General features: G+C 38.5%; 1 protein-coding gene and 1 pseudogene across 2 annotated transcripts in view; one reads left to right on the top strand and one right to left on the bottom strand.

The window, feature by feature from the left end:
- ENPP1 (ectonucleotide pyrophosphatase/phosphodiesterase 1) overlaps nt 1-16484 on the top strand; it is an 84945-nt gene that overhangs the window by 16576 nt on the left and 51885 nt on the right. The gene's annotated exons all lie outside the window — the stretch shown is intronic.
- On the bottom strand, nt 1316-3761 carry LOC101056825 (volume-regulated anion channel subunit LRRC8B-like; annotated as a pseudogene).

A 16484-nucleotide genomic window follows, 5' to 3' on the forward strand; every position in this document is an offset into this window, starting at 1 on the left:
ACTGTGTTGGCCAGAGTGGTCTCAAACTCCAGACCTCATGATTCACCCACCTCGGCCTCCCAAAGTGCTGGGATTACAAGTATGAGCCACCGTGCCCAGCCGGTTTTTGTTTTAAGAGCAATTGGAGGCCGGGTGCAGTGGCTCACGCCTGTAATCCCAGCACTTTGGGAGGCTGAGGCCGGCAGATCACTTGAGCCAAGAGTTCAAGACCAGCCTGGGCAACATGGTGAAACCCCATGTCTACCAAAAATACAAAAATTAGCCTGTCGTCGTGGCACACACCTGTAATCCCAGCTACTCGGGAGGCTGAGGCACCAGAATTGCTTGAACCCGGGAGGTGGAGGTTGCAGTGAGCCGAGATGGCGCCACTGCACTCCAGCCTGGGTGACAGAGCGAGACTGTGTCTCAAAAAAAAAAAAAAAAAAACAAAAGCAATTGAAAGCAATTGGAAATCACTGAAATATTTTTCTGTTTGGTTTCTTTTTTATTTTTGTTCTTAGTGACAAGGTCTGATTTACTTTTGGAAAAGTCATTTTATAATAGCTTTAGTGGCACAAACAAATCAACGGGACCCTGAAAACTATAATAGCTTTAGTGGCACTAACAAATCAAAGGGAGCCTGAAAATAAAAGAGCACAGTCTTTTTGTTGTTGTTGTTGTTAATTGACCACTTCGTAACTTTTTTTATTCCTGCTAGATTTTGGGTCCGTAGATGTGTTCACTCCAAGATGATAACCACTAGCTACATGTGGCTATTTAAATTAAAATTTCATTTAATTAAACTTTAATGAAGCAAAAAGTTTATTTCCTCAATCACTCTTGCCACATCCGTAGTGCTATGCAATGGCACACGGCTAGTCACTTTCATATTGACAGTACAGATCTGTGGAACATTTTTAACATCTTAAAAACTTCTCTTGGATAGCATGTAAAAATTGTGATATTATAGTTTTTAAAAAATACCTTGATAGTTCTCCAATTAACAATGATGAAAATGTACATAGTACTTGTTCAAGAAACATTTACTAGAAGACAAATTAAAAGGGTTAAGATATCAATGTTCTCATAAATATTATTTTAAGATTCCTTATCCAAATGATTATTGAATATGATTAAGTTGATTTAAGCCCAAATATATACATGAAGAGGTGACACATTTCTAAAATTGTGTTCCCTTTCTAATTATAAGCTCATATATTAATTACTAATTTTTTTCATAATAGTCACCCATTTTTCATCTTTATTAACTTAGAAAATTTTACTTCTTATTTAAAACCCTGGAGTATACTTTTAAAAATGATTTTGAAACATGGGTCTCTTCATTAGGTCAACATTTGTCTAAGCACGTCTGTAAATATTCTGTTACAGGAAGAGGAAGAGTATTGAGCAAATTCTCTTCAACAATCAGACAGCTCTGTTTTAGGGACTGATATCCTTCCAGTTCAGGAGGAAGTGTTTCCAGGTAATTTCCAATGAACTCCAGATGAGTAAGGTTTGACAGCTGACCCACATGAGGGTACAAATTCATCAAGCTACTTTTCCCCAAAGGTAAACATTGCAGCTTTTTGCACTGAAACAGCCCATCTGGTAGCATCTCGCTGTTGTTGGTGGTCACAGCACAGTACTGCAAATTACTCAGATACTGGATTTCTTCTGGAATGAAGGTCAAGTGGTTATAGCTTAGATTCAAATAATGTAGTTTGCTGCATAGGAAAAGCTGCAAGGGCAGATTCTCAATATTAATAGGACCCCAAAAGAGCTGCTCTAGGTTAGATAATGCCCCAGTTTATCCAGGAATGTTAAGTAATGTTATTGTGCCATAACTTTAAGCAGGAAAGATTCTGAAGATGCTGACAGCCAATGATCTCTTCCACAGTTTTAAGGTTATTTTCCTTTAGGTCTAACTCATGCCAATTATTCAGGCTGAAAATGGAGTATGGAATGCATTCCAGGTCACAGCTGATCAGTTCTAGGCTTTTCTTATTGACCATCATTTTCAAGTTGTTCAGCACAGCCAGTTTGCTTCCCTCATTATCAAGGGACAATTCTTCAGTGAAGGCAAGAGGTCTGCAATGACTTGTGGGATCTGGGAGAGGCTGCTCTGCAAGTAGAGGGTCCTTGGATATTTTAAGTCCTGAAAGCCGTCTAACTGCACAGTACTGAACTGTTGAGGGAGAACACAGCCTCCCTGTGTGGGACAGAAAAGTTTCTCACATAGGGGAAAGATAAGGTTCCTTCAGATTCTTCAGGTGAAATACCCAGCATGGGATTTTTCCCGTTTCAGGATGCTTCAGGCAGAGGATTTTAAAATTCTGCTCCAAAAAGCCAGTGCAGGATGCTCTACTAGCAGAGATGAATGGTCCACATCTTTGAGGTTGACCAGCTGTGAGACGGCAGACGGCAGCTTCACCTCCAGGGTCTGCTCCAGGCTTAGCACCTCCATTTCGGTGAACTCAAAGACATTTGTCTGGAAGACTGTTGAGCATAAAAAGATGTAGTTCTATCTTGTCTTGGACATTTTCCACAAGCTAATGTTTTTCAGTTTCTCAACTGTCCATTCGTTACTGAGGTTGATCTGTTTCAGTTTGTTCTCACTGACCTCTGATAGGAATATGGAGAAGCGTCTGGAATAAAAAGGATCATACTGATTAGCCAGATGAAGGATGAAGGCAAAGTCATTCTTGACATCAGGGATGTCACTATAGTTGCTTTTTTCTCTTAACACCTCAAAGGAATATTGCTTCAGGGATCTCCTCAGCATCCACCACAGCCTGTAGGAGGAGGTCAGACTGTAGAGTATATCCAAAATGGTATAAAATGAAGCCAGAAACTTCAAGATTTCTGGGAAGGAATAGACACACTGGTAGGCTTATATCCTGTAAAAGCCTACGTGTCAACTGAATAGTCAATTTAAAGAGTGATGTAGGTTAAAAAATATGGAACATAAGTTATGATGAGCACAAAATGACTTTGACTATTATCTGCTTCAGATACACACTATAAATGATGTCCTTCTGCTCCACGTGCATGCGGAATCTTCTCACTTTTTCAAAGATGGCTGTGGCCTCTTGCCCCTCCTTCTTGTCCAGGCCACTGGAAGTTGGGCTTTCTATACCAGCTGACTCCAAACCCGGCTGCAGGTGGGGCAATGACTGCTTTCTGTAATCTATGTCAGTTGAACACCCTGAGGACGAAAGCAAAATCTTGGACTCGGAGAGTTTCAGAGGCCTCACTGACTGCTCGGCCACTGTTTCTGACAGGGTGCAGGTGGTCCATGGAGAATCGAAGCACTTGTAAAGGATGGCCACAAAATACTCAAGCTTGGAGCTGGTACCTGGGGTAGTGAAGCCATAAGTTGCTGCAGGCTGCAAAGAACAGTGTGTGCAAGAGCACCAGGTAGGGGAAGAACGTTGCAAACCAATGGAGCTGTTTCTCGTAACAGACAGCATTGATGTAGGAGTACTGCTGTCAGTGGAGGTCGTTCTGGATTCCGAGTGGGATCGGAAAGTGATGTCCCGGGATTAGAGGATGTGTTTATGCTGGCTTTCAAGATGTTCCAAGGCATGGTGCAATGACTGTCAAATTCCACTTTGTATGAAGACAGCACAGAACCCTGCTCTGTGTCAGCTGGAGAGCTCCAGCCAGCATGTCCACATGATCAGCATGATGTAATACCAGAAGACATCCTACCATGATTTTAAGATGTGATAAGATGACTGGGTGTCTGCTAGTAAACATTTTAGCTCGGTTAGTGTAATCATGACTTTCCCTTGTAGGAGGACAGAAATATAATGAAAAAATATTAAATAAATCAGAAATGCTTCAATCAGGTGATCTATACCTTTTGAAGTTTCTTAGACATACCATCTCTGTGTTTGTCTTCATTCCTATGAATGCTGGCCAACTGGAACCCTGCAATTAGTCTCAAATTGAAAAATTTCCTGTCTTTGGCCACAGGGTCAATGATGGATGAGGCTAATGAGTGTGGTATTGAAAACACGGGGGTTTCAGTACCTGTGGGCCATCCAGGTAGTGAGGTCCAGCAGGCAGCTGGAAAACAAACCGGAGTCCTGTGTGACTCCAGCCCCGGGCCCCGGGCCCCAGGCCCACACATTCCCCTCCATTACCAATTTTAAAATTCTGTCTTTAAGTTGTCACTGTGATTGTGATTGAATAAAATACTAGGCCTTTACAGAAATTAAGTGGTGGTTTATATCTCCCATTTCCTGTCCGCAGGAAGAATTACTAGAAATCCTCTGTTTAGTTGTCTTTTTGTTTGTTTCTACTGAGCCCATCTTTCAAGGATAAACACAAGGTGCCCGAATGAGTATGTTCCAAAAATTATTTCAGAAAAAAACAGCAAATAAATGACAGAAACTTAACTGCACATTATGTTCTTTCCACCCTTTGTTTTTCATCTCTGACCCACTATCTGCATAGGCAAGATACTTGCCTAGGCAGGAAAAACTATGTTTTTTGGATAAGATTCATGAGGCTTTTCCTTGCAGTCCATCTGTTGGGTCCTCTGCCTGAGGGCAGAAAGAGCTGTTCTGCACCATTAATAAAACTACTTTCCTCCCTTTCCTATCTTATGAGCTGAACTAAACTTTACAATTCTTTTCTAAAGTAATTTAATACTATTTTTATTTAACGACATATCTTTCTTGATAGTTGCTGCAAAAGAGACCAACTATTTTCATGATTGGGGGACAATTTTTCTTTTCTTTTTTTAAACCAACTGAAGAAAGATCTAATTAAAATATGTTTTTGCATCAAAGGGATTTGAGAATTAGAAAACAAGATAACCCTCAAAATGGAGAGTTCTTTGCCTATATTAAATTTAGTTTAGATTGTGCCTTGGGATGTCTGTCTGTCTGTCTCTCTATCCATCCATCCATGTATTTATCTGTCTTGATCTGATTATTTACTGTTTGAGTCCAATTAGAAAAACAAAGCTCATACTCAGTAACTTAATCAAAAGAATTTAATATAGGAAACAAATATCAAAAGTGTTAGAAGAGCTAACGGTCAAACAGGGAATGGTAGTACTCTTAGGCAACCCTGAGAAGAGTAACAGAAGGAAGCCGCTACCACCTGGAGAGCAGGAAGGGCAAAAGAAAAAGGTGATGAAACCAGAGCTTGGGAGCTAGGGCTTCGCTGTAGCAGCTGGGACCCTGGGCAGATGCAGCCACTGCAGGGGTCCCACCCGGAGCAGGGAGGACAAGGTAGATACATTCTGATTTCTCCTTTCCTTCCACCCTCCAATGTTCTCTTTCCTGTTGGCCTCTCCTGGTCTGATGCTTGGAGTCTGGGAGTCTGGGAAATGTAGTAGTCAAAGTTATTTCTCTGAGTTGGCGGATCAAAAGAAAAGGCAGTAACACAACTTGGGTTTCTTGGGAAACAGACTATTAGATGGAAATGAGCATGCCTGGGATTTCATTAGAGTATGTTCTTGAGATCAGCACCTGTGGAAGGCAAGACAAGGAATTGGGGTCATACAGAGGATGAATGTAAGCTGCAGTGCTCATTGGGTGTGATGCTCATTGGAGGCTGTGCACCTGTGGAAGGCAAGGCAAGAAAGTAGGGCTGTGCAGAGGGTGAAGTTGAGCTGCAATGCTCAGTGGATGTGATGCTCATTGGAGGCTATGCCCACTCTACGGACCTTCTTAAACTAGTGTGAGACCCTCTAGAGTGGTCCAGGAGGGGGCAACCTGCCCCAGGAAGGAGGAGAGACTTTGGGCAAAGCGGCTGTCTTTAGCTGAGACACTCCCTATAGGTGACCACTCCCAGCAGCTGGAGGACAGTGGTGCCTTTATCTCTGAAGGGGAGTCCAGGCATCTGACCACAGTGCCCATCACAGGCAGGGAAAGGATGTGAAAGCACTGTCTGCACATTGTTGATTTAAAAAAATCATACATTGATGAAATGTAAAAAGTGAAAGTTCAGTTTGCCTTTTTAACTTAATTCTGTTTATGATTTACATATTTCCATGTCCCAGCCTGTAGATCTACCTAAATTAAAATATGTATATTTTAAAAGATTTATTGATAAGATAAGAAAATGTTTACAAAATAGTATTACATGCAAAAAGATGAAACAAAAATTGTATATAGAATCATTTCTCAGTTATATATGTATATGGGTTTGGGTGTGTAAATGCATTTAAAACAATAATAAAAAAAATAGGGCCAGGCTGGGTGGCTCACGCCTGTAATCCCAGCATTCTGGAAGGCCGAGGTGGGTGGATTGCTTGAGCTCAGGAGTTCAAGACCAGCTGTGGCAACATGATGAAACCACTGTCTCTACCAAAAATATGGAAAATTAGCTGGGCATAGTGGCATGTACCTGTAGTCCCAGCTACTCGAGAGGCTGAGATGGGAGGATCACTTGAGCCTGGGAGGTGGAGGTTGCAGTGAGCCAAGATCATGCCACTGCACTCCAGCCTGGGCAACAGTGTGACAGCCCATCTCTCAATAAAAAAAAAAAAAAAAAGAAAGAAAAGAAAATAGATCAAAAATTTTAAAAAATGAAATGGAATTTTTTTGGTAGAATAATATGGATTCATGCCTGTTTCTCTTTTCTCTTTTTTCTTTTTCCTTTCAATAAACATACTGTTTGAGAATAGTTCTAGATTTACAGAAAAGCTGTGAAGCTTGTGCAGAGTTCCATATACTCCACGCCCAATTCTTCTGTCATTAACATCTTACATTAGTAAGGTCCATTTGTTACAGCTCATGAATCAACAGTGAAACATGATTATTAACTAAAGTCCATACTTTATTCAGAATTACTTGTTTTTTCCCTAATGTCTTTTTTTGTTTTTTTGTTCCAGTACCCCATCCAGGAATACCACATTACACTGAGTTGTCAGGCCTCCTTAGGCTTTTCTTGGAGAAGCGTCTCAGACTTTCCTTGTTTTTGATGACCTTGACAGTTTTAAAGAGTATGAGTCATGTATTTTGTGGAATGTCCTTCAACTGGGATTTGTCTAATGTTTTTCTCATGATTATACTTGACTGACGTATTTTTGGGAAGCACATGACAGATGATAAAGTGCCATTCTTAACTCATCATTTCAAGAGTATCTGCTATTAATGCTATTAATAGGTCTTGTCATTGATGATGTTAACCTTGACTACCCGGCTGAGGTAGTCTTTTTCAGGTTTCTTTGCTGTAAAGATACTCTTTTTTGTCCCTTTCCATACTGTACCTTTGGTAGAGAGTTACATTCCACCTCCTTGATGGTGGAGTATCTGCATAAATTATTTGGAATTCTTCTGAATTGGAAATTTGTTCTCCCCCTTATATTTATTTATTCAGTCTTTTTCAGTATGGAGTCATTAATGTCTATTTTATACTTTGAATTATAACCCAGTACTCTGTTTTTCATGTTTTTGCTTAACTTGTTCCAGCCATGGCCACTTGGCAGTTAATTTCTGTGACCCTTTGACGTGTGTGTGTTTGTAAGTGTTTAGCACTTCCTTACTTTCTGGCCCTACAGGATGTTCCAGGCTTTTAGGTTCTCTTGACTTGTTTTTTTTTTTCCTTACAGATTTCTTAATATTATATAACCATAAAACTAGTGTGTATAATCAAAAGTCAGTTTCTCCACCCTGCAAATTAGGAGTGGACTTACATAAACCTTTGTGCCTGAACTCTGTGCATTTCCCAAAGGTGGGCATCACACCACCCATGCCTCCATTGCACTATATGTGTGGATTAGTTTTCAGACATCTCCCTTTCTCCAATGAAGTGATAAATAACCAGGTTATTCCCTCAGAATGAAGCTGGCCAGATGTGCACTTTACCTTGGGAATGATTTAGGCATAAGATCTGGGAGAAGGAGAAAGGCAAGCATGCTTCCTCAGGTGGGCAGGGAGCCATCTTGGTTTGTGTGACCAACTTGATAAATTCATCTCTGTTCAGCACCTGGTCATCAGCTCTGTAAACTCAAAAATCTCTCATAGTTTTTGGTGTGTCAGGAGTCCACAAAAGGCTTGACTGGACCTGTGTGAATCAGGGTCTTTCATGCAGCTGCAGTTAGATGGTGACTTAGAGTTGGAACAGCAAGGGCTGGGGCATTTAGGGGCTGGCCAGGCATCTTTCTGTCTCTTCATGCAGTCTTAGGGCCTCCCCATGTGGTCTCTGTGCACGGAATGGTTGGGATTCCTCGTAGCATGGTGGCCTCCGTGTAAGGGTAACTGCTTACATGGAGGCTGAAGGCTTTAAGAGCAAGTATTCCAGTGATGGGTCTACATAAGTTTAAAATAATTGGATAGTATTTTATGTTGTTTGGATTTACCAAATTATATTTGCTCCATGATTTATAAACAGAAATTTAGGTTATTTGCAAGTTTTTGCGATTCCAAACACTGCTACAATAAATATCTCTGTGTGCATATCTTTGTGTGCTTGTGTGAATATTTCTAGCAGACAATAGAAATGGAATTGCAAGAGTGGTAAATATGCACACTTTGAATTTAGGTAGATTCATTGAAATGACCTTTTAGAAAGGAACTTACACTTCTGTGAAGACAGTGTGAAAGAATCTATTTCTCCTCATGTGCTTGTCAGAGCTTGTGATTATCAGTCTTTTTATGTTTGTTCGTTTTGTTGGGTAGGAAAGGGACTCATTGATTTGTAGTTCTTTGATTTTTTTTTAATGAAAATGAATGTTTTATATTTTTATTAGCCATTTTCTTTAAATAGTTGGTTTATTACTTTTGGTATTTTTAAAAATTGGATTTTTTTTTCTACTTGATTTTTATACCCTATTATCTATTGTCATATACCAAAAATGTCTTCTCCTTGTTCCCGCATCCCAATGTGGTGGATTTTTGTTTTTTTTGGCTTTACAGGAATTTCCAATTTTTATGAACTCAAATGTATCAACTTTTCCATTATCATTTTTGGATTTTGTGTCATACTTGTAAAGCAAAATTTTAAAAATATTTGCTCATCTTTTCTTCTGGTGATTTTATTTTATACCTTTAAACATTTGCTCCATTTGCCATTGTATTTTGTTATCAGGAAAGAGAGAGAAATTTTGTTTACTAAGCACTTCAAGATCTTTTTTCTCAATAGATTGCTTTTCTTAAGATGCTGAAGTAAATCAGTACAATAGATAAAGAAAGACCACAAAAACAGCATTTTGCGACAGTGACAGTCCTACTGAAGACAGGAGACAGTTAAAACCATCAGACCAAGAACAGAGGAGTGGATATTTAATAATTCTATGATTACTTCTGGGGGTTAACTGTCTGTGAATCTAAATAGAAGTTCCAGTGGCTGGAGGCTGTATCTGAGGAGGGACCCTTTAGCCTTTTAAAGAGTGATTCTGCTGTGCAGTTGAGGTGTTTTCTGTCACTCTCCTTATTGATGAAATGCTTGTGTCTCAAGATACAATGACGGTCTACAAGTCATGGAGTGAAGGTGAACATGAAAGCTCAATGAAACCATTACTTTATACTATGAGATGGATGTTTTATTCTTTGACCTTTAACTTCAGAGAGAATCGACCTGTGAAAGCATTTGGTGAGATCTTAGTAAAGAAGTGATTTGCCCACTGAGGCAGAAGTTATAGGTGCTGGTTAAATTTTATCTTTTTCTTCGAAAATGTTTGGTACTTATTGAAACAAAAATGAATGAGCATGATAGAAGAGGAGAATAATTGCCCTAGAAATATCAGCTGTCTGGAGGGCTTGCAGAAACCCAGGAAAGATTTCAAATATAAAGGGCCTGCTGCAGGTGAGTTTCTGGCCCCTTTTCTGCTTTGCCTGGGGAAGTAAGCCTCCTGGGCTGGTGTTTCAGGAGCATCTCAAGACAAGCTTCTCATTCTAATAGCCGGTGTTCAACCAAGAATCTTATGCATGTACATTTTTGAGGTAATAGTCTTTTTTTTTTTTTTTTTTTTTTTTTTTTTCTGAGATGGAGTCTCACTCTGTCGCCCACGCTGGAGTGCAGTGGCATGATCTCAGCCCATTGCAACCTCCGCCTCCTGGGTTCAAGCAGTAATCCTGCCTTAGGCCCCTGAGTTGCTAGGATTACAGGTGTGTGCCACTACGCCCGGCTAATTTTTTTTTTGTATTTTTAGTAGAGACGGGGTTTCACCATTTTAGTAGAGACGGGGTTTCACCATGTTGGCCAGGCTGATCTCGAACTCCTGACTTCGTGATCTGCCTTCCTTGGCCTCCCAAAGAGCTGGGATTACAGGCGTGAGCCACCGCGCCCAGCTGAGGTAATAGTCTTTAAGAGAAGAGGGTACAGGATGTAGGGTCAGGGGTTATTCAAATAAAGGTATGATTAGTTTCCAGAGAGAAGTAAATTTGTAGACATTTTACATTTATTAGGGACCATAGAAAATATTTAGTCCAACTCTTTTTTTTTATTGATAAAGGGACATAAATAATGTAACTTTCTCAAGATCACAAAGCTCCAAAAGTAATACATGTCTTAATTCAGATATGAAACCATTGAGAGTTACTGGTCTCTTTGTGATTATGGTCACAATTTCACCAAACTTATATTGTTAATTGAATATGGCTGGAATTTTAATGTGTAATTTACTTACAGTTTAAGTGGTAAAATATGAATCATTCCTGCTTTCTTAAGCCAGTCTTTTAATGTGATGTTTCATTTTAACCTTTCCTTCTAAAAAAATTATTTTGTCAATTGTCATTACCAGCTCCCATGAGTTACTGATAGGAGTTTTCTTTGAGTCTGTTCTTCAAATGCTTATTTATCAGGATAATTAATTAAAAAGAGAAATGATGTAATGATTATTTGCTTAAATACCAGAGGTACTAAAATATCTTTTTCTGGATTACTAATTTTAGTTTAGAGAAGAATCTGATAGTTTTATTTTCCCAAGATACTAGTCCAACCAAATCTATACTATGTTTATCTAAAATAATTGTTTATTTTTATTTTTATTATTTTTTTCTTCAACTTCTATTTTAAATTCAGTGGTACATGTGCAGAATGTGCAGGTTTGTTTCATAGGTGAACATGTGCCATGGTGGTTTCCCGTACAGATCATCCCATCACCCAGGTATTAAGCCCAGCATCCATTAGCTATTCTTCCTGATGCTTTCCCTCCCTGCACCCCTGACAGGCCCAGTGTGTGTTGTTCCCCCCTCATGTGTCCATGTGTTCTCATCATTTAAAGTAATTGTTTTGAGCTGCAATTTTCTATTACCAGTGACTCCTAACATTGTATTAGATTTAGGGGATTGTGTTCTCTTTCATGTACATCATATCATACTTGAAAGTTAAAAAAATATACTTGTGATTATCTTAATTTTTCATTTAAAGAAAGGTTAAAGGCCCAGATCCCCTAAGTGACATATGGGGACCACTTAAGGATTTCCATTTCGTGTCGTAATCGTAAAACTTCTCAACCTTCTCTGACTTTATTTCTCTTGTCTTCTGTTCTTTTAAAAGAAAGATGCGACAGAAAGCACAAAAGATCCCCAAAAAGAGTGTGTGGTTTTCTTTTTTTTTTTTTTGAGATGGAGTTTTGTTCTTGCTGCCCAGGCTGGAGTGCAATGGAGTGATCTCAGTTTACTGCAACCTCTGCCTCCTGGGTTCAAGCGATTCTCCTGCCTCAGCCTTCCTAGTAGCTGGGATTACAGGCACCCACTGCCATGCCTGGCTAATTTTTTGTATTTTTAGTAGAGACAGGGTTTCACCATGTTGGTCAGGCTGGTCTTGAACTCCTGACCTCAGGTGATCTGCCCGCCTCAGCCTCCCAAAGTGCTGGGATTACAGGTATGAGTCACCACACCCAGCCGAGTGTGTGTGTGTGTGTGTGTGTGTGTGTTTTAATGAATACTGTTCTCTTTATTCACAATTAGCATCCACTTAGACAAAATCTTATTGTTCTCTTTATTCACAATTAGAATCCACTTAGATAAAATCTATTAAACTCAGCCTGCTACTGATTTTCCCCACTTACCAAATAATAGAAGAACTTGGCGTTTTTTTAAATGCACGAGATTCATGACACTGACACAAATTAGAAGCAAGTACTGTTTGACATGTTGGCATATGTCCAGCAATTTCATTAATCATTATTGTAAAAAAACGGGTTGATGGTGGATTCTTGGAAAGTCAAACAAAATTGCTGTGATAAGTCTTTGAAGCATGTTTTTGTGGACTCCTGTCTTAACATTACTCATTTTAAAGCCAATATTCTTCCTTTTATGTTTATGGAAAGTGCGGTACTGGCATCCATAGGGCAGAGATTGTTTTTATCCATAGAAGCAGGAATCCCTTTTTAGGGAAAGTGCTTGTGATCTTAGCTTGCTTAGAGCTCATGCAGAGAGGTCCTAGATGTGCTTTAGCAGCTGGGCTTGAGCAGGTAGTGACAAGTACTACCTTATGTGTGGATCTGTGCAGAGGCAAAGGAAACCAGTAGGGTTCCCCTCTGTTACGTTGCCATTAGCCTACTGATTGCTTCTTGTCAATCTTTACAAGCAGTGGTTTGGTAATAAATGACCTTGTCCACCAAGAACAAGAGTGAGTTTTCTAGCTTATTTGGGGTTCCTGTTGTCATTGTGTGTGTGTATGTGTGTGTAGTTTGATAAATTACTTAAAAGTTTATAAAGGCCAGACATGGTGGCTCATGCCTGTAATCCCAGCACTTTGGGAGGCCAAGGCGGGCAGATCGCCTGAGGTCAGGAGTTTGAGACCATCCTGGCCAACATGGTGAAACCCCGTCTCTACTAAAAATACAAAACTTAGCTGGGTGTGGTGGTGCATGCCTGTAGTCCCAGCCACTCGGGAGGCTGAAACAGGAGAATCGTTTGAACCTGGGAGGCGGAGGTTGCAGTGAGCTCTCATCACTGTACTCCAGCCTGGGTGACAGTGTGAGACTCTGTCTCAAAAAAAAAAAAAAAAAACAAAAACCCAACCAGCCAACCAAACAAACAAACCAAAGTTTATAAAATAACTCTTCGATTACTTCTTTACTACTTCCCCTTCCTTCTATCATTGTCATTTTCAACCTATGCCGGCTGTAAGTTGATAGATATTCCTATAATGATTTCTGTGAATCTTGAAACCTGTTAATGAGATAATAAATATTACTATTCCCATAATTGCCAAGCTGACATAATTATGAGGATGTAGGGCATTCTGCTCTAAGGCAATTATCATAGTAGATGTTCCCAGGCATCACATAGGCAGGCATTAATATTTAATCTTTAGTGTCTTCTACCATGTCTCTTTTGCTCTTAAATCATTGAGTTAATTTTATTCATTTTATTTTTCATTTCTAGAAATTTTATTTTTTTTACTTTCTAGATCTTTTTAAAAATAATATACTGTTTTCTGTTACTATTATCTATCTTGCCTTATTTCTTATTTTGAACAGTATTTGAATAAATGATAATTCAAGAACTCATGAAAGACACCAATCTTTAGATTCAGGTAGCTTGTTGAATCTTAAGTAGAATAGATAAAATAAATATATGTTGACAACAGAATAACATTGTAGAACACAAAGTTGAAAATAAAAAAGTTTAAAGCTATTAGAGAAAATAAGACAGATTCACTTCAAAAGGATGATAGTCTGATGACTGGATTCTCAGTGGTGATGATTAAAGCATAAGGTAGTGTAATGATATCATCACTGTGCCAAAAGAAAATAATTGCCAAACTGGAATTTGCATATCCAGTAGAAATATCTTTCAAAAACAAGAATAAACCAAAGACATGTGCAGACTAACGAATACTGAGAGAGTCTGCTATCAGGAAGAATCTAAAAGATGTACTTTAGGCTGATGATTCCAGATGAAAGCTGAGAAGAAAAAATGCATAAAGAAAGTGGTAAATATTTGGTAAGTTTAAATGAACTTATAAAACAATGATGTCTTAAGGGGTTTACAAGTTAGAATAATAGTAATATTAAAAGAAAAGTCTGAAAAACTATAATCTAAGCATCCATATTAACAGTAAGAAAAAAAAACCCCGAAACCCAGAACATTAAGCCTAGATATGGAAGGAAAGAAAAATAAGAGTAAGACCAGAAATTAATAAAATAAGCATACAAAAGAAAAGATAAGATTATTCCTGGTTAGCCTGATTAAGTAAAAAAACAAACAGACAAAAAAAGGGTGGCAGTACAAATCATATCAAGAATGAAAAAGAACACAAATAGAGATGCTGCAGGCATTGAAAGTATAACAAAGGGTTATTATAAACAACTTTATAACCATATGTTTGAAAAGGTAGGTGAAATGAAAAATTACAAGAAAAAATACAACTTATCAAAATGACTCAAGAACAATTAGAAAATCTAAGTAATTCTCTAACCCATGAAGAGATTGAACCACAAATTAATAAACTTCTTACACAGATTTTTCTAGGCCCAGATACGTTCTCCACTGAGTTCTTCTAAACCTCCAAGGAGAAACGAACTCTAATCTTACCATCCTTACAGCCTAGTTTATGAAGTTAGCATGGCCTTTCACTTGAAGATCTTTTTACTGTCGTTGTCCTGGAATTTTGCAGTGATGTGAATCGGTATGAGCCTTCTTCTATGATTTATTATTTTGGATACTTGATATTAGGACTCTTTGATGTGAAGTTTTGTATATGTCTTTTTGAATCCCATTGAATATACTTAATAAGATGTCTTTTTATTTCTATTTTTTTTTTCTATTCCCCTCTCCCCTTTACCGTTCTGTGTTGATCTTAGACTTTTGTCTTAGGCTTACCTCCAATGACTGGTGAATCATGGTGGTTCATTTGTATTTAAGGATGAGAGATTAGGTAGATTTCATGGAGCTTTGAGTATTCAGGCAGAATTTGTTTATTGAAGTTTGCTTAAGGTAAATAGGCAGAGAAGGAGCTTACTGTTTTGCTGAGAACCCCTAAAATGCCAGAATGAGGAAGAGTTTACTCTGGGTCACTAATACCCACATTAGTCCTGTGGTTGTCCTGTGTACTGATTCCAAAAGTACATGGGTCCATTGGAGAAACTTTGGAAAATAAATATAAACACTAAGAAGATGACAAAATAACTTGTAAGCCCATCCATCAAGTGTAGATTTATGTATAACCAAAAATTGGGACCATATTACCCATTCTGTTTTATAATCTGTTCTTTATGCCCAATAATGTGTCATTTTTCCATGTCAATTAAATATTCTTCTAAATCATCACTGTTAATGGCTGTATAACAGTTATATAGATGGTCTATATTTCTTTAGCTATTTTCCTACTCTTGGACATTATGTGTATGTCTATTTTTTCTTATACATAGTACCGTAATGTATATATTTACATCTAAATATTTGTACATACTTTCTTAACCTTAGTATAAACTCCCAGAAGTGCAAATAATATAGATGTTTTATGGCATTTGTTTTAGGATTTTTCACAGCTACTTGTACCCAAAATGCTTGGATCAGTCTAGGGCTGCAATATATTAAAAGTGCAGATAGATATGAATCTGTAGAAATCTCTAATATATTAATACAAATTGGTGTTTACATGGATTCCCTTTTCAGTAGCATGGGCTGGAAGGCCACTGTATACCTATAACTAAAATGTCTAGTGCCATCATTTCCTGCAAAATAATTTGTTGTATTTCTTCTCAGATTCCTTGCTCCTGCATGGTCTTCAGCTACTGTTGAAAACAGATTACTGTAGAACTAAAACAAAAAAAGGAAAAATGTTAATGCACTGGTTTATGGCATTTAAGAAAATAGGAACTAGGCTGTCGTACAGTTGACAAACATTGGTAAAGTTGTACTATCCCTTTGGAAGAATCTGTAGTGGGCCCAGTCCTTTCAGTGATTGGATACTTCTAGTAGGAACTACCATTTATTCAGTAACCCTATGCCCTCGTCACCAATCTAGGCATGTTTTGTACATTCCGCCAAAGGCTCCTGCCAACTTTGTGAGGTGGGTATTATCACCACTTCATAGATTTAAAAATGAGGCTTAGTGAGGATTTGAAACATTCCCTACTTTCACAGCTGCTGGTTGTCTAGAAGTCAGAAGAATGCAAGCCGCCTGAGACCACTGCAGTTGTTTTGTGCACAGGTGTCTCTCCCGCACTAGGTCAGTGCTTGAGATGTAGTAGGATCTCAAGAAATATTTGTTCAATGCTGAATAATGAATTGAAAGGTAGAATTTGAACCAAAGTCATTTTGAACTTGAAGCTCTTTCTACCAGGCAGGTGTCAATTTCTTCAGTTTTAGTGTTTCACTGAGAGATTGTGAGATTTGTCCCTATGTGATGTGCTTGTTCAGTGCTGGATGTCCCTTTTCCTGATTTTCATGTGACTAGTTATGTAAAGGGCTTCACATCAAGTTTCACTGCAGTTTCAGAGGATCTTCTTCAGATAAATCTAGCGTAACTAAAATGATACTGAGTGCATAAGAGACCAAGCATGCATGAACAACTGCTTGAGTGGACTTAGGAACTTTTTTTAGAAGAGATTCTAACTTCTGCTTTGAGCTTTTGTAATGCTC

Source organism: Pan troglodytes, chromosome 5 (assembly GCF_028858775.2).
Source record: "Pan troglodytes isolate AG18354 chromosome 5, NHGRI_mPanTro3-v2.0_pri, whole genome shotgun sequence".
Taxonomy (NCBI): Eukaryota; Metazoa; Chordata; class Mammalia; order Primates; family Hominidae; genus Pan; species Pan troglodytes.